We start from the raw sequence: 24,578 nt of genomic DNA, 5'->3' as shown, positions 1-24,578 counted from the left end.
CACGGACGCCCTCGCATCCTTGGCGGCTAATTTGGCCCAGCCGCTAGAAATGACTCAATGAGTCACTGTGGTGAGCCGAAGACTCTTTCGACCAAAAGACGTTCTAGAAGCGAACGCCACTCACCAAGTTTCAGATCAGCCCGACCCGAAAGATTGGCATCTCCTGATCATCGATTACGTCCTGTACGGTATGCTACCCAAAGACGCTAGAGAATGAGAGTTTGTCCGCCAGCGTGCCTCAAGGTTCTACTATGATTCGACTACAAAGGCGTTGTATCGAAGGTCATATGACGGCCTGTTACTTCAATGTCTTTCGAAGATAGAAGCACAAGAGGCTCTACGCGAAGCCTACGACAGTACTTATGGAGCTCACCAGCCCGGACCCAAGCTTTGGGATCGATTATGGAGGATAGGCTACTTCTGGCCTGGGATGGTCAGCGACGCGGTTGCTTACGTAAAACATTGCCACGCGTGCCAAATCCACGCCAACTACCTGCATCAACCTCCTGAAGACCTACACCCGACAACGACGTCTTGGCCCTTCGAAGCATGGGGGATGGACATCATCGGACCAATATCCCCACCATCGGCGAGAGGTCATCGGTTCATCCTCGCGATCACCGACTACTTCTCTAAATGGGCCGAAGTCGTCCCCTTAAGAGAAGTCAAGACCAATGATGTGATTAAGTTCATCAAACATCATGTCATATACCGATACAGTGTACCTCGACGTATTATCCATGACAGCGGCACACAATTCGTTAGTCATGCGTTCACCCGGTTTTGTGATAAATTCTGGATACAGAACCTTTCCTCCATGGCCTACAACCCCTCGACGAATGGCTTGACCGAGGCCTTCAACAAAACATCATTAAGATCTTAACCAAGCTGACTTCTAACAACAAGCGCGATTGGAACGAGAAGCTGGGCGAGAGCTTATGGGCGTATCACACGACGGTTCGTACACCGACCGGCAACACGCCTTATTCATTGGTATATGGCTGTGAAGCTGTGTTACCATTAGAGATTTAAATTCCATCCCTCCGTGTCGCCCTAGCTACGGGGATGACGACCGAGGACAATCACCAATGACGCCTCGCGGAACTAGAAGGGTTGGATGACAAACGACTTGAAGCTCAACAACACATTGAGTTCTACCAAGCCCGGATGTCTAAGGCTTTCGACAAGAAAGTCAAGCGTAGGTCCTTTAAGGAGGAAGAATTGGTGCTCACCGTCCGACGACCAATGATTCTCTCTTCTAAGAAGAAGGATAAATTTCAGCCCAAATGGGAAGGACCGTTCGTAGTAGAGACAGTCTATTCGAATGGAGCTTATCGCCTCGTCAAACCAAACGGCGACAAGATCATGATGCCTATCAACGGCAAGTTCTTGAAGAAGTACTACCCTTAGTTCTCCTCCAAACTCCTACTGGTGCAAGAGTATAAACTGCCCCTCCAGACTTCTACTGGTGCAATAGTATAAACTGCCCCTCCAGACTCCTACCGGTGCAAGAGTATAAACTGCCCCTCCAAACTCCTGCTGGTGCAAGAGTATAAACTGCCTCTCCAAACTCCTACGAGTGCATGAGTCTAAACTGGTCCTCACTCCCTCCAACTGATACACGAGGCTAAACTGTTCCTACTTTATATACTCTGACGGGAAACCCTATACGAGACGCTACAAACAGTGTTCTTAAGTGTGACCTAGATCGCCATTTGGTCCAACCTTCTTACAGTTGGGACCAAAACAACTCTGTCATGTTAACTATCACCTCTGACAAAATCGACTTACCAATCCTCTCCAATAGGATGGTAAGCCCACCAAAGTCGCTCACATCGCGGCAAACAACCCTGTCATGGTAACTATCACCTCTGACAAAATCAACTTACCAATCCCTTCCAATGGGATGATGAGTCCTCATAGTTGCTCCGATCGTAACAAAATTCTATCATGTTAACGATCACCTCTGATAACCGGCCCCGTTATTCCCACGAGTAACACAGCCTAAGTAGTAACCTACCATGCGACGTGTTGCTACTTCGGTCAATAGTCACACTCCTACATCCCTGAACTACCTGACCTATCCCGGATATCCTAATATTCTCTTAGAATAACCGATGGGTAGCAGCCTACCATGCAACGGCTCCTACAACAATCGATCGTCACATTCCTACATCCCTGAACGATTCGGTTATCATTCACGTCGTCATCCTCGTGGACGACGATGATTATCAAAGGCGGCTTAACAGGCGACATGTCCCAACTGTCCCCTCAGACAGCAACTCGCCAAATGGAAAGTCATTGTAGGGATCTTCAGCTGGTCGCATGTACGAGCAACCGCCCTTTGTTTCAAGCTAAGTGTTACCCTCTCAGTTTCACCTGAGCTACAACGCAAAAGTCGAGGTTAACCCGACCCTACGCTGTGAACAACCAAAAGCAGAAGGGGATCCTAGCGACTAAGTCCAAGACAGACTCGTCGAAGGCTCGCCACACTAACAACCAAAAGCAGAAGGGGATCCTAGCGACTAAGTCCAAGACAGACTCGTCGAAGGCTCGCCACACTGCGAGAAATAGTATAACTGACTCAACTCAGGCGCCAAGCAACAAAGGCGAGTCCAACACAATAGCTATCAAGGACTAACCAATAGTCCTAAGCACATATCAGACACAGAAATAAAGAAAAAGCTATGCATGCAAAATAGTAAATGAACAAAAGCGTAACAGGCCATTCCAGGCCAAAATTACAGACATAGAGTTTTAAACTGTGATGCACCGAGCATCAACAAAATTACAAAACAGTGTTTAACAAAAAGAGCGACGCACTACATCAACTTCAAAAGACTAAAACTGGCGATTTTCGCCTTGATAGTCGCGAGCTCTGCCGCCTGTCTGGCTCAGGAGCAGCCTCGTCATCCTCCTCTTCCTGGCGAAGAAGCTGGAGCGCCCTTGCCACCGCTTCGGCAACGCGACCAAGCCGCATCTTTTCGCGCTCGAGCTTCCGCAAGTTCGCCTCTCCCTCGAGGGACCCAGCGTCCATGAAGAAAGCGGCGTCCATGTAGACATCCATCTCAGCCAACACCGTGTGATGTTGCCTGCGCAAGCGTTTGAGCTCGGCCTCTTTCGCCTGAATGCGCCTCGCCAGATCCTCACGCTCGAACATGACACTCATCGCGAGAGGCGGTGGTTCGTCAGAAGCGTCGGCATGTACCAACCCCTCCAAGCGATACATCACTGCCTCTAAGTGATGGAGCTCTCGCTCACATCGAAGGGCGAGTTGAGCACCGCCTACGTGGCAGATCTCATCTAAACTCTCCTCCACAAAGGGGAGCATGTTGTAGTACCGTCCAGCGCCCTTGCTAATGATGGTGGCGGTCTTGCGAATGGCGCCCTCTAATTTTTGAAGGAAAGCAAACACCGGACTAGGGGTGTAAGCCAAATCAGAAGACCCTTGAGTCGGGTCTGCGACCGGGTATGGCGTCGCACCAACGCTGGCGACAGAGGAGGAAGAGCCAACACTCTCGGAGGCTATTGAGCAGAGGGGATCCTGTGAGATTTCCTTTTTAGGCGAATTTGCGTGAACACGAGAACTCGGCCAAAGGGATGGCGAGTACGTTATATAGCCAAAAGCCCAACGGCTGAGATTCGCGGTCCTAAATAATCGACCGGCTCAGATTCCCCACGACGCTTCGAGCTTAACGCCCATAAAAGCCCCGACTCTTGGGACTCCAAACCGACCATTCGGATTGAGCGCGGAAGGCGAAGCGTCCCGTCACTTCACAATTAATGAGGACCAACGCACCCACATCGCCCTAGCTGGCAAGCATTTGGGTCCGCGGGCAGACGCGTGGCACAAATTTGCCTGTGCTTAAGTCTCCCTTGCAGCACAAACTCGCCTGCACTTGAGTTTTGCCTATAGCACAAACTCGCCTGCACCCGAGTTTTGCCTGCAGCACAAACTCGCCTGCGCTTGTGTTTCGCTTACAACACAAACTCGCCTGCACTTGAGTTAAGCTTGCAGCACAAACTCGCCTGCACTTGAGTTAAGCTTGCAGCACAAACTCGCCTGCACTTGAGTTAAGCTTGCAGCACAAACTCGCCTGCACTTGAGTTAAGCTTGCAGCACAAACTCGCCTGCACTTGAGTTAAGCTTGCAGCACAAACTCGCTAGCACTCAAGTTTTGCCTACAGCGCAAACTCGCTAGCACTCGAGTTTCCCTTGCAGCACAAACTCACCAGGATTCGAGTTTCGCTTGCAGCACAAAACTCACCACCAGCTTAAGTCTTGAACTTGTCGGTTCGCCTGTAGCGTAAACTCGCCCGGGCCTGAGCTTCGCCTACGGCATGAAATTGCCGGTAATTGAGTCTGGCCGTCACACGAGCGAGACGCTGAATGGCGACATGACGAAATATGAAAAGAGCATGTGCACAACGAGAAAGTGCAAACTTCATTAGATGCTTCTAAACAGTACATTTGAACAAAGTTATGACTTTACAACCAAGAGAGTCATAACGTTACATTCGAGAAGCAAAATGTGAAACAGAACATCTTGAATCTACTCCTATCCTATGGGTTTGTTCTAGGAGTCTGAAAGACTCAAGCTTGGCTCTGACTGCGGCTATCTTCTCCGCATGCATGGCGCGAGCTTTGTCCTCTGCCTCCTGCTGGACCCGCGCCTCGAAAGAAGCTTTAGCAGCGGCATCCTCCTAAAGCAGCAGTGGAAGATTACGCCTCTCCCTAACAAGATCGCCTTGCACCATCTCACTCTGAATGCGCAGACCTGTCAAGACTGATTCCCCCTATGCGCGCGAGATCGTACCTAAAAAAATCGAAGAAATGACGGACTCCATGTCAGATTGCAATAAGCAACACAGAAGATCCAGACGATCAATAAGGGCCTCTTTGTCTTCTATGTCTCGCCTTCGGCACTCTTGTTGCCACGCGGCGCAACGGCGGGCTGGAGCCAAGAATATCTTCACTTCGCCTTCGGCACTCTTGTTGCCACGCGGCGCAACGGCGGGCTGGAGCCAAGAATATCTTCACTTCGGACTCCAAATCCGCGTGTCGCAAGTCCTCTAATTTTGTCAGGAGAAGTTCCAGATCGATGAGTCTCGTTGAGCAGCGGAGGGTGAGCCTAAAGTCACCCTGGCAACGGAGGCGGGCCGCACGGTTTAAGAGGGACTACTTCAGCTCCGCAAAAGTACCACGATCCTGATCAACGAGCGAGATCACTCGTTTCACGGTGTTCTCCAACTCCTCTAACTGGGCCAGAATGGAGTCCGAGGGTTTAGGCTCCGGATCACGGTTAGGCGAGAGAACCAAAGGAGAAGCATCACTCCTCGCCCTCTTCGCATCAGACGCCTTCGTTCGTGGTGCCATCCTGAACAAGAAGGAGACGATCAGCACAGTGCCCCCTCTAACAAGAAAATAGGGCAATATATGATGTATGGTCTAACTGCGTGTCTGTCATCCAACGATCCAGATTGGGCGGTGGAAAGGAAGATCGTCCATTACTCCTCCTTTAATGCGAGATGATGTGCCAATGTTAATCCAGCTGGCGGGCACTCGAGACCGCGATCAGACACGTGGTTACCCCCAAATCGGCATTAATTTCATCTTCAGCTTGATTTGACTGTGGTCAGAATTCGCCCATGACTAAAATTTTCCCGCGGCTTGAGTTTGCCTGTAGTTAGAATTCACCAACGGTTTGAACTCGCCTATGTTTAGAAGCCGGCTGTAGTTTGAATTCGCCTATAGTTAAAGGCCCACCTGCCACGGCCTCACAAGGAAAGATAAAAGCCGAAATATAAGAGGTAGCAGCGATTAGGAGGGGTACATGCACAAACACATTTGGGAAACCAAAAGAGTATAACATTTATCCAGTCTTAAGACAGTACGTTTGAACAAAGTTATGACTTCACAATCAAACAAGTTATAACACAACGTCAAAAGCAAAATGAAGCAAAATGTCTTAACACCGTTTTTAGACCTAAGAGCCTAGTCCAACAAACTAAAGGATGCAAGCTCTGCTTTAACCACGGCTACCCTTCTCGCATGGTCCTCACGGGCTTTGTCTTCAGCCTCTTTCTGAGCCCGATCCTCGAAGCTTGATTGGGCGGCAGAGTCTTCCTGGCGCACTGTTTGGAGGTTTCGAGTCGCCTCCTCAACAGTCTTGCGGACATTTACACTCTCAGATTGAAGCCCCCTCAGGGTCGTCTCCGCTTGCTCTAGCCGACCCTCAGACGCGGAATACGTGGTGGAAGTGAAGTCGCCTATCCGCTCTTCCAGTGAGCGTTGTTGACCCACCCAAAAGGTGACATGGGATTCCAAATCTGCTATTTCCCTGGAGCAAACTTCCTGCTCCCAGGCCTCCCGATGCCGAACGTGAGACAAGAAGGGCTCCACATCGACTTCCTGACCCTCTCGCAGCAAGGTCTCCAGACTCGTCAGGCGTGACTCCAGAAAAAGGAGCCTCTGCACACAACGTGTGGCAAGCCGGCATTCGCCCAGCCGCCTGAGATCGGCCACACGATCCAGGAGGGACTGTTTGAAGTAATCATAGGTCCCCATGCTAAGACTGACAAGGGAAATTACCTGCTTCGCAGCGTTCTTAAATTCCTCAGCGCGAGCCTGTATAGACAAGGAATCTGAGGAGACAGGCTCTTGACCCGGAGCAAGCGCCGCGATGGGTGGAACCTCGAGACAAGGTTCGGCTCCGAACGGTGGAATAGGGGAAGAAGTCACGATTCCCTCAGATTCATCGTCAGAAATCAAGATGGGCTCGGCCGCACGCTATTCAGTAGTCGGCGCTTCTTCCTGAACTACACAACACGACAGAGACACAACAAGGAGTTAAAGGCGAGAGGTATCGACTTGACTTGCGACCCTCTAATCGAACTGCATGAAAACTTGGACAAAAAGGTACCTTCGGCGGCAGTGACCTCGGTGGCACCCGAAGAGGACACCTCCTTTTTTTAGAAGCAACTCTCTTCACCTTCGGCGCCATTCCGAGTGCAACGAGAGGAAACGTGAGTTTTCTCCAGAGAAGACAACAAGAAAGCTGCGACCTCCCTTAACGAGGAGGAGGGGCATTAAATACTCATGGCCTGGATGGTTGTCCGCTGTTTGATCGAACCGTCCGAAACCGAACAGTTGGAAAGTAAGGCCGAACGGTTTGGGATCCCACGTGAACGGTCAAGATCCGGCAGTTTCTAGACACGATCTCTTACTAACGGCCTAGATCGGGTGTGGAGAACGAAGAGGACCATTACGCCGTCTTTAATGCGAAACGACGTGCCCACATCGTCTTAACTGACGAGCGTATTAACTCGTAAATTGACACGTGGCCCACTAAGGGCGGAGCTCGCCCGCGAGCCGAATTCGTCGTTTGAAATCATATGGTTCAAGATCGTCTGATGGTTGAGCCGATCAGGCTCACACACCACTCTGGAACTCGAGCCAGTCCCAATTTCACTTGCAGACGGAATTCGCCTGCAGATAGAATAAGCCTGTGGCTGAAATCCGCCAACAGCTGGAATCTGCCCACAACTAGGATTCCCCTGCGGCCAAACTCTGACTAGTATGGATCTGTGTTGAACAATGACAAAAACAAAAAAAGAGAAAAGGTGGGGCGCACACAAGGGAAATAATGACTAGGAACGAAAGAATAATTCCATTCATTAAAAGGGATTCAAATACAACGAGGGAATTGAAAGCAAATTACAAATCTCTTAACCGCGACTCCACTTCGCGAATCTCCTCAGCACGCTTGAGCTCGAGCCTCCTTAAAATCTCTCAACGAAGATCCTCCATAAAGAGCGAAACCAAGTCTTGGACGGTGTGCCTGGCCTCTTTGAGGACTCGGTCTTTCTCCTCAATAGAACCAACGATCAGTTGCCGTCGAGACTCCAACTCCTCCAACTCCCCCATCAGCTGTTCGCGAGCCCTCTCCTGATTGACTAGCGAGGCCTGCACGTTAGCAATGATTTGCTTAGTCTTCACTATCTCTGAAGACAAGCGAGAGAGGCGGGAGTCAGCCTTTTGTTGCTCTAGGCTCACTCGTTCGTTCTCGGTCTTGACACGCTCCAACTCTTCCGTCAACCGCGCCTCTAATGACATTGTCTCATCCAGTCGGTGATCGTGCTCCTCCAATGCTGCTTGAACCTTGTCAGACGTAAGACGAATGATCTCGAAGCTCGTCGCACGAAGGGTAAGCAGTTGTCGGATAGCCTGCTCTACCTCTTCCAAACGCTTGAAGTACGGATTAGCCGCGGTGGCACCAAGCTTCTTGATCAAGAAAGCCATGTCATAATCAAGGTCCTCCTTGAACTCCTCAAAGGGGCAGCTCTCTTCCAATGCGAGCTTGATGCAGTCAGCGAGAGTGTCTTGGAAGTTAGCAAGGGGTCGAGCCACCTTTCTTTTGCGCAAACGCTCCAATGGAGAGAGGGTAGCCTCATCTGCTACGGACGTTATAGCTAAAGCCTTGATCAAGGGGTTGGTAGTCATGACGGTGGAAGTGGTGGCAGATCGATGTCACTGGAATATCGGCCGCAACGCCGATGGTCACCAAGGATGAGGAAGCGGTCACCAGCCGAGTGGGTGTCTCCCCTTGGGTCGGAGACTCCTGTACCGATGCTCCACCCCCGACCAACGCTTCCTCAGAAATAGGGATTTCCCCTTGTTGGTCTGACACCTCTTCATGAGCCGACACCTCCTCCTCGCTTGATATCGCCTCATGAATCGAGGCGTCGTCATCCGCCTCTGATTCACCCATCTCTCCAGTCGATTGGCCCGCCCAAGAGGGGAGACCCTCCTGAGGAAGGTTAGTAAATACCCCCGAGAAGAGCCCCATTAACGATTCAGCATGAACGGATCGACAACGCTAGATCCTACTCTTACCTGAGCCAACAAGCCCCTCTTCGTCTCCACTTCCCTCCTCTTCGTCGGAAGGAATGAAGATTACTCTCTCAACGGTACCTACATTAAGTCGATACAAATGTCAGGTGGTGCGGATTCGACCTTACGCCCGAGGACACAGTGTTAAAGATTACCTTCTGGTACGATCGTGGAGGTCGTTGAAGCCCCGGTATGCGGCCTCACATCAGACTACAGAGGAGCATCCTCCGAAGTCGCTAGGACTATCCCCAATGCGACAAAGAGAACAAGCGTCGAAGCCCCAGTCACAGGAGCAGTCACTCTGGGAATGATCACCTGAGTAGAATCATCGCCGTCTCTTCGTGACGGACCTTTTTGGCCGCCTCCATCCTGGAACTTTCGGCCGCAGTCTCTCGCTGTCATTTAGAGAGAAGCTATCGTGCTCCGGGCCTGCTCCAGACGTTCACCTGCCCGAACTAGCTCATCAGATTCTCTCTGCCCTCCGGTAGGATCCAACGAAAGACCAGTGGACGGAGCCTGAGCCTCAAGTGCTCCAGATTCATCTAAACCCACATCAAATCCCTTAGTGTCTTCAGCAGGGTCTTCCGAGAACCACTCTCTAGTAGTTTGGCGGCCCTTCCGCCTCGAGGGACGAGGAGCTCCCCTTGGGCGACGTCCGTGTTCCATCAGACAGGAACTCTGGAACCGAAAGCCCTCAGGATTAGCGCTAGCGCCCTGATACCACCGACAATACAGGAGCGTATGGTGCAGATCGCGATCCTTTACAGGAAGTTCAAAATGAGCATGGGTGCCACCAGCATGAGTCCAGAACCATCCCCGAGCGCCATCCACTAGCCCTCCTTCGAAATGTAAGTAAGGGTTGATGTTTCCCACGTACAGCTGGTCATACCCGAACTGGTGGCCGAATCTGCAAGGAATGTACGGCTTGAGGTAGCACACAGGGCCTGTTCGCAGAATATGATACTCCGGTCGAATATTTACCAACCATCGAAAAGCGCCACAAGAAAGAACGGTGTGGTGGTCCACCATCGATACATCGCTAAGAGACTCGCCATACCCTCATCCGCTGAAGTAGGGGAAGAAACGATAGAAATTGTAATGGCCAAAGTGGGACAGCGTCTTCCTCGCGTCAGGGATGTCTTTACACTTCCACGAGCATCTCTCCAGGCGCTGGACGAACGGAACAAACTTTTCCCCTTGAAGAGTAGCCGGGGCACTTATCAAGCACTCACAATGGTAGACAAACCACGCCATCAAGTAAGTGTAGGGTAGCCCCACTCTAGGGTTAGGAGTCCTAATGAATTCACCTTCCCCTTCGTCGACACTCGATACACGACAAAATTAGGCCGTCAATGTGCGGAGTCCCCGATGGATACATGCCACCATTGCCGATACCAATGCGTAGGACTTCCCGTGGGCTAAGCAAACTACAGGATAGACGACCTCTACCGGAAGTGCCTCGAAGGAATGTGTGGGAACCACGCACCTCTTCAACCATAACATGAGGTACCCAGCGAGCAGAGCCTTTCCTGATATAGGGGACTTGCCCTGGTGATGGAACGAGTGGAAAACCGTTCCAAATTTGAACCTACCCTCGTCATGCTCCAGGGTCACGGTAGCTCCCCCTTCGGTCATCCTCCTTTCCACTTCGGCCTGGTCACACTCGCCCAGTGGCAGAGTAGGCCTTCCCTTGATATCATTCTCCGGGAACAAGTAGTCAGCCCAGTTCTTATGACTGATCTCCGGGGCCCTCTTCTTCTTGCCTTTATGGTCTACCACCCCTAAGGTACTGAGGCATATATGGTAGTGACAGAGAAATTCTCATAGAGTCTCAACCACCAAGGGGGAACGGTTGCTGGGACATACTCCTTATATGGGAAGCTTCCCAAAGGTAACCCTGACACGTCATACATCTCATGAAGGGTTATGCCGAGTTCACCATTGGGGGTGAAGAACGTCCCACTGTCCGAACAATATAATTCCAAGATGTTGTGGAACTGAGGAGCATTGATTTTCAGACCGTGTCGAGTGGCCCGAATAGCTACGTACAGCTCTGAATCCATGAGATCAGAATTCTCGGCCAAGACGTAGTCAGTAATCTTAGACCACCAAGTGCTGCTACTAGGTGCAGAGTAAATCCACCCCGGGGCTCTGAAGTCATTTGGAGGAAAATTTCCCCTAGCCCGAAAGAAATGATGACGGAAAGTTTCCGCGACCGTAGTCGTCTCCCTGGCAGGCAACACGTTGAACGGCAGACCAGGACGTAAAGCGGTCACACGTTTGTAGGAGCTGTCCACCCCGTACCCAGCTGTGGAGCCCGTGAAGACACCGCAAGTCACCCCATCTTGAGTTGGGGTCAAATCCCAGTTCATCTTTCTTGGGAATGCAAGGGACCACAACTCAACAATTGAAAACCCTCTTGGCATGCTGGGAAGGTAGTAGTGGACCCCGTCCACTATGCGGAGCCACCTGCTCTCCCTAAGAAATAGAGCTGAAGGATCAGTCATGGCATCACCAAACAAAAACCGAGGCTTTTTGAGCTCTGTCCTAGCCTCGTCTACCAACACCGCGTCAGTAGTCAACTCACGCAATGTCAAATGGTGCCCGTTAGTAACTCTCTTGATCAATCCATCTGGCATGCCGGCAGCGAATATGGGCACCGTATCAAGGAGAGGGAATCGGGGAGGCACCACATAGCTTGTACCTCCGGTGAGACCGATAGCCACGCCCTTCGGAAGGGCTTCGTCAGAAAAGGTCGCTGCAAGGTAGAACCAAAGAATCAGGACGGAGTCCGCCCTAGGGGTAAATCCGCCTATCAAACCAAAGCAGGCAAGGTCACTAGACAAATATAAATCCGCCTGTCAAAAAGCAAAATTCACTTGACAAATATAAATCTGCCTGTCAATAGTTCGTTCTCTTTTGAGATTACGAAAAAACCGTCGTGACGGGAAACGGGTCGCCCAAAATCCGGGACCCGAACCGAAATCGCCGACTAAACCTAACGGCTGAATTCGAAAACTATGGCCACGATTCATCATCGAGCGAGGTGCACGAAGCTAACGTCGCATTGTCAGATCGTAATTAATGCGACCTGACGGACCCACGCCGCCTTAGCTGGAAAGAGCGAAGCTTCATCGGCAAACACGTGGCTCACATCCCCCCAGATTGAATTCCGTCTAAAGGAAGGGTTTAACCTGCGAAGACATGGCTCGACCCCACAATTTCAAATTTTGCCTGCGAAACTGAATTTCGTCTGAACGAATCATTCGCCGTTGAAAACAAATTTCGGATAGTACGACTCGTAAAGAATTTTGAACCACCGATGGAATGGCCTCGCTCAAACCCACACCTCAAACGACTAAGGGTTAGAGCAGAAATCTTAGCATTAAGCCTAAGAGAAACTACTCGATAACTCATCATACTGAGGGGAATAGTATGGCTAGCCCGATTCAAACGGTAATCGGTAAAGGCAAGTCAAACCCGTTGATAGCTGAGGGTTTGCTAAAAATCCTAAAAGGGGGCTAAATTCACCCTAAATCGCCCAGGACTTCTTTATTCAAAGTATTCAAGACCACACACAAGTTAATTAAGGTCTGAAAACTTTGAAGGGGGTCTTGTAGATGGTAAAAATTACCTTTACAGACTTACATGAAATTCGCCTGCGAGGTGGAGTCGCCCACACAAATTGAGGGTGGGACTCACCCATGGGCTTGACTCACTAGCGCGAACCCAAACTGCGCGGTTGCCAAATTCGCTCGCATTTGTTGATCACAGATTCGGCTGTATGATCGACTCGATCGCACGAGTCAAGATCATCCAGATTCGCCTGTATGATCGACTCGCCCGCACGAGTCAAGATCATCTAGATTCGCCTGTATGATCGACTCGCCCGCACGAGTCAAGATCATCCAGATTCGCCTGTATGATCAACTTGCCCGCACGAGTCAAGATCATCCAGATGACTGAAATTCGCATGTCTACTCGACTCGCCCGCACGAGTCAAGAGTCGAATTCGCCTACAAACAGTGTATCCGACAGCCGCTACGCTGCCGTACAGGGATTGGGCCTTTCCCAACTTCCACGACGTGAAGGGAGGGAGCACGTACTCCAAAGCCCATCAGTAAGCCGCCACAGTACGAAGGCGCCAGGTCAAATCCATTGGCAGTTCGGCCCAAGTCCGCCTGCAGCTCACAGTTGAAGCTCAACCTCGCCTGCACGAGTTCAAGAGCTTGGGACCCGCCGTGATCGACAAGCTCGCTGACAAGCTAGTGCCTTGGCAAGCCGCAATAAGCACCGTACAAGGATGTGCTTTTCCCACTCCTCACGACGTGAGGGAGGGAGCACCAGACCAACTCCGTAGCCCATCAAGTAGCGCTCACGTAACTAGCGACCAGTCAAATCATGCAGTCTAACCAAGTCGCCTGCATGCTCACGTTGAAGCTCACCCTCGCCTGCACGAGGTCAAGAGCTGGGAACCCGCCCGTGATCGACAAGATCGCAAGCTAGTGGCTGGCAGCCGCAAATTAGGCAGGGGCGTTACCAAAGGATTGGGCTTCCCACTACCCACGACGTGAAGGGAAGCAAGTTCAGTGCGTCCGAGCCCATCTACCCACCGCTCATGGGTACAAGCCAAAGAGGACATTGATGTCTCCCAACAGTACGATGGTCAGCATAATCCATGATCAAGGAGCGAACATGCCGTCTCTCCTCTATTTTAAGAATTTCTTCCGGTCACGGAAGATGGGTTTGGTTAGCGTTTTCAGCTTAGCAGTTGAATCCGCTCGTAGTCAACTGATTAAACCAATCAGTCGGCTGAACCACTAGCTCTCAACTCTCGACTGAGTTGACGACAAGCTCTTTACACAATCTTCGCACTATAGCATCTCCTCCTAGTTTCGGGCCCTGATCGCCATCAAACTCGGAGGGTCAAACTCTACCGACCCGAGCTCCTACTGCGTACTGAAGCTCGCCAGCAACCTCGGTCGGATCGTCCAAGGGAAGCAGACTCGGTGCGAGAATCGAACGAGGTGTCCTATAGCTACCGAAAGTCCCCACGTTAAACAAGGAGGGCATTCCCTCCGCTTCTGTTGTAATAAGCTATTCTTATCAATACAAACGAAATCCCTATTTTGGGAGATCAAAATTCACAACTACATTGCACTTTCCAATACGAAAGGAGATTTTCTTGATTGACGAAAGCAATCCACACCTTCATAGCCTTCTTGCAAAGGACCCAAAGATAAGGTACTCTGTGGCATCGTATGAAAAGGTGGAAAGCCGATTCATCATGAGTTCTACACATCAAGATTGGCCCTGAGCTAAGCCCCTTTTGCGGAGATTGTCAAGAGTGAGGAACTCTGTTATTAATAAGCAAGCACATTTGATTTGGATCTTTACCTTTATCGGGGCGGCCGAGCTCCATAGAGCTTTGGAGAATGGGCATAGAAGACGGCCCATTCAAAAAATTTGCAAATGATTTGACGTAGAAGATTCCAGAAGGATGCCAAGGCCGCCGCCAACGATCTCTATCCTTCCAGTTGTAAGAATTGATCAGTTGTCAAATTTAAACCAAGGCCGGGAACCGAGACTCGTCGACCGGTTTTCTAAATGGAATTCTCCAGACTCTAGTTCCATCTCTCCATACAAATTGGTCTGCCACTAAGTAGGTCTCTAGCAATCTCAAATAGTAAGGGAAAAGCCGACCACGTCGGGGCCGCAGTCTCCTTCCTCCGACACCGATGCGGTGACTCCTTAGCCGCCGCCACGACTCCTCCGCCCCTAAGAACTTGGCCGCGACTCCTCCCCTAACCCCTCTCCGACTCCGCCGTGACAGGAGAGACGAAGGTAATCTAGAAAATTAATAGAATTTTTTTTGGAAAGATATATGGGCTGGAAATGTTCCTCTTTGCGTCTATGTTTCTTGAACTTTTTGAACTCGTTATGGATAATTGGGTTACTGAGAATTTTCCCTCATCCAATAATTAGAGAATGAGAAAGATGAGGTCCCTCTTCAGATCGGGTGGATTGTTAGTTGGCATTCTAGAGACTCGAGGCGTACGAGTGGAGGAGGTATCCGCCATAGAAACTGTCGGCTTGTAACCAAGGCACAAATCAAGATTCAAGGACATGTCTGAATCTGCATTTTTCTTCATTTGCCTCGCTGTCTTCTCCTGTAGTATGACAGTATACTGGTGTCTCTATATATTTGTATAATGAAGGGATGATGAAGGGGTGTGGATGAATAAGGAAATTACAAATTGAAAAAGGTTAATGGAATCTGGACACTGGGAAAAATAGGAATCCAGGCATGCATTCGTTGTTCCTACAAAATGTATATAGCGCACATACCCATTTTGAACTCGTTATGGATAATTGGGTTACTGATAATAGGATTAGATAAAGCTGCACTATAAGGCGTCAAGAATTTATCTTTCCAATCTGTGCATGTTGGTGTTTCTCAAGAATTATTTGTGTCGCATTGACCCATTGTTAATTGTGTTGAATTGAAACACATGAAAAGAAATAGATACTGTGGTTTGAGGCATTAGCAAATGATTCCCTTGTGCAGTCAGTTCTACTTTCTTCTTTCTGTTTGGTAGGTATTAGCTGAGAGTTTGTCTACTTTTCTATTGTTGCAGCTATTAACTCAGATATGCCTTGCTTTGTCGGCACTTCTTCTCCGGGTGGCTGAGCATAAAAAGCCCATTGAGTAGCTATTCTCTAGTCTCAACAAACTGCAGAGCCAGGAGAACGGGAATATTGCTGTGCTGGAGATAGTAGATTATAAAAAAATGTTGCGACTTAAGCTTGCTTCTGCTACAGCTGGGGTGGGTTGTATATGTTTAGTGAAATTCCTGTGATCATTCTTGCCATTTTCAGAATGCAGATCAAAATTGGTCGCGGAGAGACAGCTCAGTAGTATATACGGCCTTACATCATATACGGCCTTGATGTAATTCTGGATCAATGATGTAATTCTGGATCAATGATGTAATTCTGGATGTATACTATCATGTTGAATGTGGTTACGAATTATTCACAATTGTTTCTTTGCTCAAGTCAGGATCAATGATGTAATTTTGGATATATACTATCATGTTGAATAATTCTGGATATATACTATCAATGTGGTTACGAATTATCATGTTGAATATATTCAGATGAAACATACAGCTTAAAAATGATTCAAACTATCAACATCTAACTAAAACTTCTCTCACAAACCTAAGAGCTAAAACTGGCATTGGATTACCACAACGTTTTCTCATACTTGAAGAGTATGCTGGAATTTGACATGTAAAGTGCAGCATCCAGGCCAGGAACATGGAGAAGAATGACTTTCTGTATAAGTGGTTTGTTCTACAAAACACAAAGATGCTTTTAGCATCCATGTATATGAGCATCATGGCTCAGAATTACTAAATGATTAAAAGAACACATATAGCACCATGAGGCAGCCGATCATGCAAAAGGAAAAACCAAATAAAAAGGTAGAATGCAAAATTCAATCTAGAAATACAAGTCTAAGCTAAAGGAGACAGATTATAAATTAAATACACATATCAAGATACAACCAAAATACTACAAAATCAAACCAATTAGTCCTTACAACCACAACATACAAATACTTCAATACAACATGTATTCACATTTTAACAATATACAACATGTATTCACATGGTGATTTTATCTTACACCCTACTTAGCACAAATCCAATAAAAATACCAACTACAAATCCAAGAAAAATACCGAATAAAAGAACAAATACAACAAGTTTCAACAATTCCATAATATCAATTTCAATCTTTCTCTTTTCCCGAACTTCTCCAATTAACAAGGCACTTGAAACTTGCGGGATCACGCTCGACTGCTTCGTCTGAACAAGCCTTGTCTTTGAGCCTTCAAACTCCTCTTCATCAGACACCCATTTGAAGAATCCACAATTACTCACTTTCCAATTAGCGCATCCCAAAAATAATCGACCAGGGTTCATCTTAGTTCCAGATCTGAAGAGTATAGCCCTCCTTCCACAATGGCACATCAATCCATGACAAGTGCTTGAAGATGACACCATTGAGTAAAATATACAACTTTATCATGAAACCAAATTTAGTCATGATCAGTAGTGCAAATTGAAATAGTTTGAACCTAACTACAATGCAAACGTATATTTGATTTATGGTCTAAATTTATCAACCAAATCTGCATTCATGACACTAACACCATTCTGATGGGCGCTGCTAAATCAGTGCTCAAGGAAAGAATCAACAAAAACACAGACGAATCGATCTTTATCAACTCACATTCTCCGTCTTGCTTGCATAAGATGTGCAAGCACAATCGTCTATCTACCATATCCTCAAGCATGAGATTTCTAGATTGAAAAGGACAAACAAGGAATCGAACATTAGAATCTATATCGACTATACTCTTTCACTTGTATTTTCTGCCGAGTTTCTGTGGGAAACTACCAAAAAGAACGATACATTCACCTTACAAAACCAACCTCGTAGCAATCAACCAAACAACCACGATAGAAAAAACCTCTACAAAGCAGCAGGATGGAGAATAATAGCGTTTACATTATATTTTACATACAGCATAAAAGCTACAAAAGAAAATAAAATAAAAACCTAAACTCAAAAAATTCTACATCCTCTTCGGTTCATCTCCTTAAGACACAAGGGAAAGACTCTACATTCTAATTTCCCTAATTAAAATTAAAAAGGCATCTTTGAAGCTATTAAAAAGGCATCTTTGAAGCTATAAATCAAAATTTCCCTTCAGATCCAGTAAATAGCTATAAATCAAAGTCCCTAAAACAAATAAACAAATTAAAATTAAAAAGGCATCTATGAAGCTATAAATCAAAATTTCCCTAAATCTACTCACTTTCACAAACAGAGACTCGTCCACCTCCCATATATTTAACTCCTTCCCCTATAAAGAAACTAGCAACGCCAACCCCGTTTATAATTCCATCAATTATATACCGATCAAAAAACTGAATTCGTTCGGCCAGTCTTCTTATACCCACAGTAAAAATTCTAGTATAAAAAATATCTATGTAACCGCGATTATATGACCAATTGTATATCACATTTTTTACTTGATCCAAGAGCATTCTTTTTGGGACCCTCTTTACAAATAAATTGACTAAGTCTAAATTCTGTAGAGATGAATAGACAGATCCATATAAAATAGATGCTATAAATAATCCAAAAAGGGCTATACTTACAGAAAAAACTGCATTTTCCAAAAAATCATACCAATCCGAGGAATCATTCAAATTTGGATGGAAAAAGTTTGTGGATGGAGTTAACCATTTCGATAATAAATCAAAATCCATTACTCCTCGATCAAAATTAATTCCGATTGTTCCGACGAATAAAGTAAATAATACCAATACAAGCAGAGGAAATAACATAGTATTGTCCGACTCGTGAGGATAGGTGTAAGTATATTTATTCCTAAAGTAAGTACTAAAGTATCGTATTCTCTTTCTTGCATTATCATCAATTTTATATGTATTTTTTGAAAAAAAAGAGACCTTATTATTCGTATTCATTGTTGATAAAAGTAAATTTCTATTGGCTGCCTTAGGTACTTTTTTTCCCCATAAAGATATTGAATAAAAAGAACTACTTTTAGTGCTACTGTAATTTTGAAAATGAATACGCAAATGTCCATCAAAAGTAAGTAAATACATCCGAAACATATAAAATGCGGTTAATCCTGTTGTGAAGGATGCTATTATTGCGAAAGTTGGTGAATACAACCAACTATCATTAAGAATTTCATCTTTGGACCAAAAACAAGCAAGAGGTGGAATACCACAAAGAGAGAGTGTACCTAATAAAAAAGTAATTCTTGTAATTGGAACATATTTTGCTAAACCGCCCATAAGAACCATATTTTGACTTTTTTCTGGTGAATATCCAACAATGGGTTCCATTGAATGAATAATAGATCCGGATCCCAAAAACAATAAAGCTTTCGAATAGGCATGAGTGATCAAATGGAATAAAGCTGCTCGATAAGAACCTATGCCCAAAGCTAACATAATATAACCCAATTGAGACATTGTAGAATAAGCTAAACTTCTTTTAATGTCTCTTTGAGCAAGAGCCAAAGTCGCTCCTAATAGTACTGTTATTACGCCTATTAAAGAAATAAGATTCATTATGGAAGGTATAACTATGAAAAGAGGAAGAAGCCGAGCTACAAGAAAAATTCCCGCTGCTACCATAGTAGCAGCATGTATAAGAGCCGAAATGGGAGTGGGTCCTTCCATAGCATCAGGTAACCATATGTGAAGGGGGAATTGTGCGGATTTAGCAACTGCACCAAGGAATAAAAAAGAAGCACACAGAGTAGCAAATAAAGAATCTACTCCATTATTCTGAACCAAGTTATTAACTATTTCGAACAAATCCCGAAATTCTAAACTACCCGTTATCCAATAAAGGCCTAAAATTCCTAATAATAAACCAAAATCCCCTATACGATTGGTTACAAAAGCTTTTTGACAAGCACTTGCCGCAATTGGTCGTGTGAACCAAAAACCTATTAATAAATAGGAACACATTCCTACAAGTTCCCAAAAAATATAAATTTGTATCAAATTGGAACTAGTAACTAATCCCAACATAGAAGTATTGAAAAAACTCATATAGGCAAAAAATCTCAAATATCCTTGATCGTGAGACATATAATTGTCACTATAAATAAGAACCATGATTCCAACAGTAGTAATTAATATTGACATAATAGAAGTAAGTGGATCGATCAAGTGTCCGAACTCTAAAGAAAAATCATTATTGACGGTCCAAGACCATAGATATTGATAGATAGAATTTCCATTTATTTGCTCAATAGACAGATTAACCGAAAATGCCATAGCTATACTTAACATCAAAACACTTGGAAAAGCCCACATACGACGAATATTTTTTGTTGCTGTCGGAATAAGCAAAAGTCCAAATCCTATTAACATAGTAACTGGAAGTGGAAGAAGAGGTATTATCCACGCATATTTATATGTATGTTCCATAAAAAAAACAAATTTCCATTTTTTCTTATCTTATAATTGTTTCCGATTCACCAATTCTTATCGTTTTCGAAAGGAACAAAAAAAAATCAACAAAAAAAGATATGAAAAGTTTTTGATTTTTCATTATTCTGACTTTTCTCAGAAATTGGAGGAAATATTCAAAAAGTTCCAATTCAATTTGTTAGTCAAATGATATGACCAAAGAGTTAGGTAAGAATAATTACTTAGTTATTAACTTTATTAACTAAAGAAAGATATTTATAGAAATGAGGAATATGAGATTTTAAATCATTCTACAACTATATTATCATTCTATTCTGGTAATATGTAAGACTATCATATACTATAGTCTAGTAAATAAAAACAATTATACCAAAACAGTAGAATATGGATGCATCAATAAATGAAAAAAGATCTAGTTATTCTAGTGAATTTATTTGTAGTAATTACTGCGGAACTAATTGATTGGATTCCAATCCAAGAAGAAAGTATTTGAAATCTTATCTTATAAATACTTCTTACTTTGTATATAGAATAGAATTAAAATAAAATAAAAATAACTAAAAATGGAAGTTCCATTTCTTAGGTAATGGAAAGTCTTGTTTAAGATATTAACTACTAGTTGTAGTTTAAGTTTGAACTTAAATTATAGACACAGCACTATGAGCTTATTCAATTACAACTAATCCCCGTCATCCTCATAAAGTACGCACAAATCTCCACCAACTCACATACTCTCTCTCCTACTTTATGAGAACGGTGGGGATTGTGCCACATAGGCGTCAAGGAGAAAATCCCCTCCTATGTCAAGGATAACCATTAATACACACACACACACACACATATATATATATATGTGTGTGTGTGTGTGTGTGTGTATATGTGTGTGTGTGTGTATATATATATATATATGTGTGTATATATACATATATATGTGTGTGTGTACACACACACACACACACATATATATATATATATATATATATATATATATATATATATATATATATATATATATATTGTTTAAGATATTAACTACTAGTTGTAGTTGAAGTTTGAACGTAAATTATAGACACGGCACTATGAGCTTATTCAATTACAACTAATAGTAATAAAAATCCCTTTTCATTTTCAAATTTTCCCCTCCTTTCTTCTATTTTCTTCCCTAGTGTGTTAGATATGTGACATACATATATTTTTATATATTATTTATATTAATATTATTTATATTATATAAATAATATAATATATATTTGTATTGTAGTATTGTATCTTATAAAAAAAATGTATGTTATGAAAAAAAAACTATTATAGACGTAATTAAGTATAGAAAATGACTAAAAAAGAATGACCCATTTTGAGCAATACATGTCTTTCACATACAAAAATAAAAATAAGTAACTCTTTTTTTGAATGGCAGTTCCAAAAAAACGTACTTCTATATCAAAAAAACGTATTCGTAGAAATATTTGGAAGAAAAAGGGATATTTAGCTGCAATAAAGGCTTTTTCTTTAGCAAAGTCAGTTTCCACCGGAGATTCAAAAAGTTTTTTTGTGCGACAAACAAGTAAGAAAATCTTGGAATAATAGGAATTTCCGTAGCTAGAAGAACTTTCAATTTTGGAATAGGAAGAATTCCCATTAACTAATGTATTGATATATTGAACTCCTCAATATTAGTTAGAACTAGCTGCTATAATATATAGAATAAGAATTTCTTTGTCTGTCGGTTCTAAATATCATTATTATTATTTTTTTTTTTTCATTCTAGTTTTTTAGAATCTATTTATTAATTTGTGAGATGGTTTTTGTCCTATTAATTTTCTTTTCCTAATAGAAAAATCTTTGTTCATTCTATTGGGAAAAGAAAGTTGTGATGAATATTGAAATTTTTTTTATTTAGAAATTTTGTACACAATAAACTATTATATTAATAGTTAATTAATACTTAATGATACTAAGAAAAGTCTCGAAATTGTTATTCCTTAAATTGAAATTTAGTATTAGTAATTAAATTGTGATAAATGATAAATATGAAATCCTATAGAATTTTATTCAATTTTTTTCATTTTGTTCATTGATAAAATAAATCTCTTTGACGATTTGTTTTTCATTTATCTGATTTCGCGGATTCAAAATATAAAATATATAAATAAATATATATATAAAAAAAAAGTAAAGGGGGCAGTTCTTAGTTTCTATTTCGACTGAAAAAACTTTCATTTCAAATTCCAAATGTTCCGGGGGAACCTAGCATATAGATAGTACCTAAAAGTTGATTGTTAAAACTGAACCTACGATGATACTAACCTAATTAAGAATTATTGAAAATTCAAAGATGAATTCAAATCTTATTTATCAGTTCTAATGGTTCCTAAACTATATTGGATCTAGACGATTCAATATGAATTGATTATTATTATTTCAAGTAAGCCGCTATGGTGAAATCGGTAGACACGCTGCTCTTAGGAAGCAGTGCTAGAGCATCTCGGTTCGAGTCCGAGTGGCGGCATAGAGATACAATGCATCCTATAATGTATTTAATTCCCTATTTCCATTCTGTAATGGGACCTCTTTTATCTATGATATTTGTCACTTTAGAACATATATTAACTCATCTCTCTTTTTCGATCATTTCAATTGTGATTATGATTCATTTGATGACCCTATTAGTCCACGAAATTATAGGGTTGCGGGATTCGTCGGAAAAAGGAATGATAGCTACTTTTTTTTCTATAACAGGATTATTAGTTACTCGTTGGATTTCTTCGAGACATTTTCCATTAAGTAATTTATACGAGTCATTAATCTTCCTTTCATGGAGTTTTTCCATTATTCATATGATTTCCAAGATACGGAATCAGAAAAATGATTTAAGCGCAATAACCGCCCCAAGTGCCATTTTTACCCAAGGTTTCGCTACATCGGGTCTTTCAAGTGAAATGCACCAATCGTCAATATTAGTACCTGCTCTACAATCTCAATGGTTAATGATGCACGTAAGTATGATGTTATTGAGTTACGCAGCTCTTTTATGTGGGTCGTTATTATCAGTGGCTTTTCTAGTCATTACATTTCGCAAAAACATCGATATTTTTGGTATTGACTTAATTAAGATTAAGTCATTTTTCTTTGGCAAGATCGAATACTTGAACGAAAAAAAAAATGTTTTTAAACACACTTCCTTTGTTTCATTTCAAAATTATTACAAATATCAATTAACTCAGCGTTTGGATTATTGGAGTTATCGTGTCATTAGTTTAGGGTTTACCTTTTTAACCATAGGTATTCTTTCTGGAGCAGTATGGGCTAATGAGGCATGGGGATCTTATTGGAATTGGGACCCCAAGGAAACTTGGGCCTTTATTACTTGGACTATATTCGCGATTTATTCACATACTAGAACAAATCAAACTTTGCAAAGTACGAATTCGGCACTTGTAGCTTCTATAGGATTTCTTATAATTTGGATATGCTATTTTGGGATCAATCTATTAGGAATAGGTCTACATAGTTATGGTTCATTCACATTAACATCTAATTGAATAAATTCCATGAGGAATACATAAGACCATCGTCCCATATATAACGGAAAGTTTGTGCGGGTTTTTGAGAACCATTTGAATCAAGGAATCATTCAAATGGTTCTCAAAAACCCGGAATACATCTTATTACAATTTGAATTCCTTTTCTTTTTTTGCGTTGTAGTCTATAGCGAATGATTTAAAAACTCTTAAAACGAAAACTTTGATTTCTGTCTCAGTACTGAAAACTATCTATGAAAATAATTAGATAGGATACCTTGTACCTTGTCAACTGATAGCGAGAGAACGAAATCCGGATAAATACCAATCCCTATTATGGGTAAAAAGATACAGATCGAAACAAATAGTTCTCTTGGTCCAGAATCCACAAAATTGGAATTTGGAACATTGAATAGTTTGTATCCATAGAACATCTGACGTAACATAGATAATAAATAAATAGGAGTTAATATCATTCCAATTGCCATTACAAATGTAATTAATATTTTTGGCATTAAAAGAAATTTTGGACTGGTAATTATTCCAAAAAATACTACTAATTCCGCAACAAAACCACTCATTCCTGGCAATGCAAGAGAAGCCATTGAGAAACTACTAAACAGAGTAAATATTTTTGGCATTGGAATGGATATCCCCCCCATTTCGTCGAGATAAACAAGACGTATTCTATCACAACTCGTTCCTACCAAGAAAAAAAGTGCAGCACCAATAAATCCATGAGAGAGTATTTGTAATATGGCTCCGTTGAGTCCCATGCCGGTTATAGAACCAATTCCTATAATTATGAAACCCATGTGAGATACAGAAGAATAGGCGATTCTCTTTTTTAAATTGCGTTGACCAAGAGAAGTTGAAGCTGCATAGATTATTTGCATTGTCCCTATTATCACCAACCAGGGAGATGAGGTATCAAAGTAAAATTGTGTTGAATTTTGAGATGTTGTCGACAAAAAGAGAAGGATGGTAACAAAGCTAAAGATAAAATAAACTTCGGTGTATTTAAGTGCGAAAAGCCCATATAGAAAACTAAGAAAAGGAACGTGAAAGGTTTCGCTGCAATTTTGTGCCGTGTAAGTTTGAGGTATC

General features: G+C 43.4%; 1 long non-coding RNA gene across 1 annotated transcript; it reads left to right on the top strand.

Moving 5' to 3' along the window:
- Positions 14,599-15,928, top strand: LOC109836124. The gene is made up of 2 exons (XR_002245844.1): positions 14,599-14,737; positions 15,532-15,928. It is a non-coding gene; the product is annotated as an uncharacterized LOC109836124 (long non-coding RNA).

This window comes from Asparagus officinalis, chromosome 4 (genome assembly GCF_001876935.1).
Source record: "Asparagus officinalis chromosome 4, Aspof.V1, whole genome shotgun sequence".
Classification (NCBI taxonomy): domain Eukaryota; kingdom Viridiplantae; phylum Streptophyta; class Magnoliopsida; order Asparagales; family Asparagaceae; genus Asparagus; species Asparagus officinalis.
This window is presented reverse-complemented; position numbering and strand designations above follow the sequence as displayed.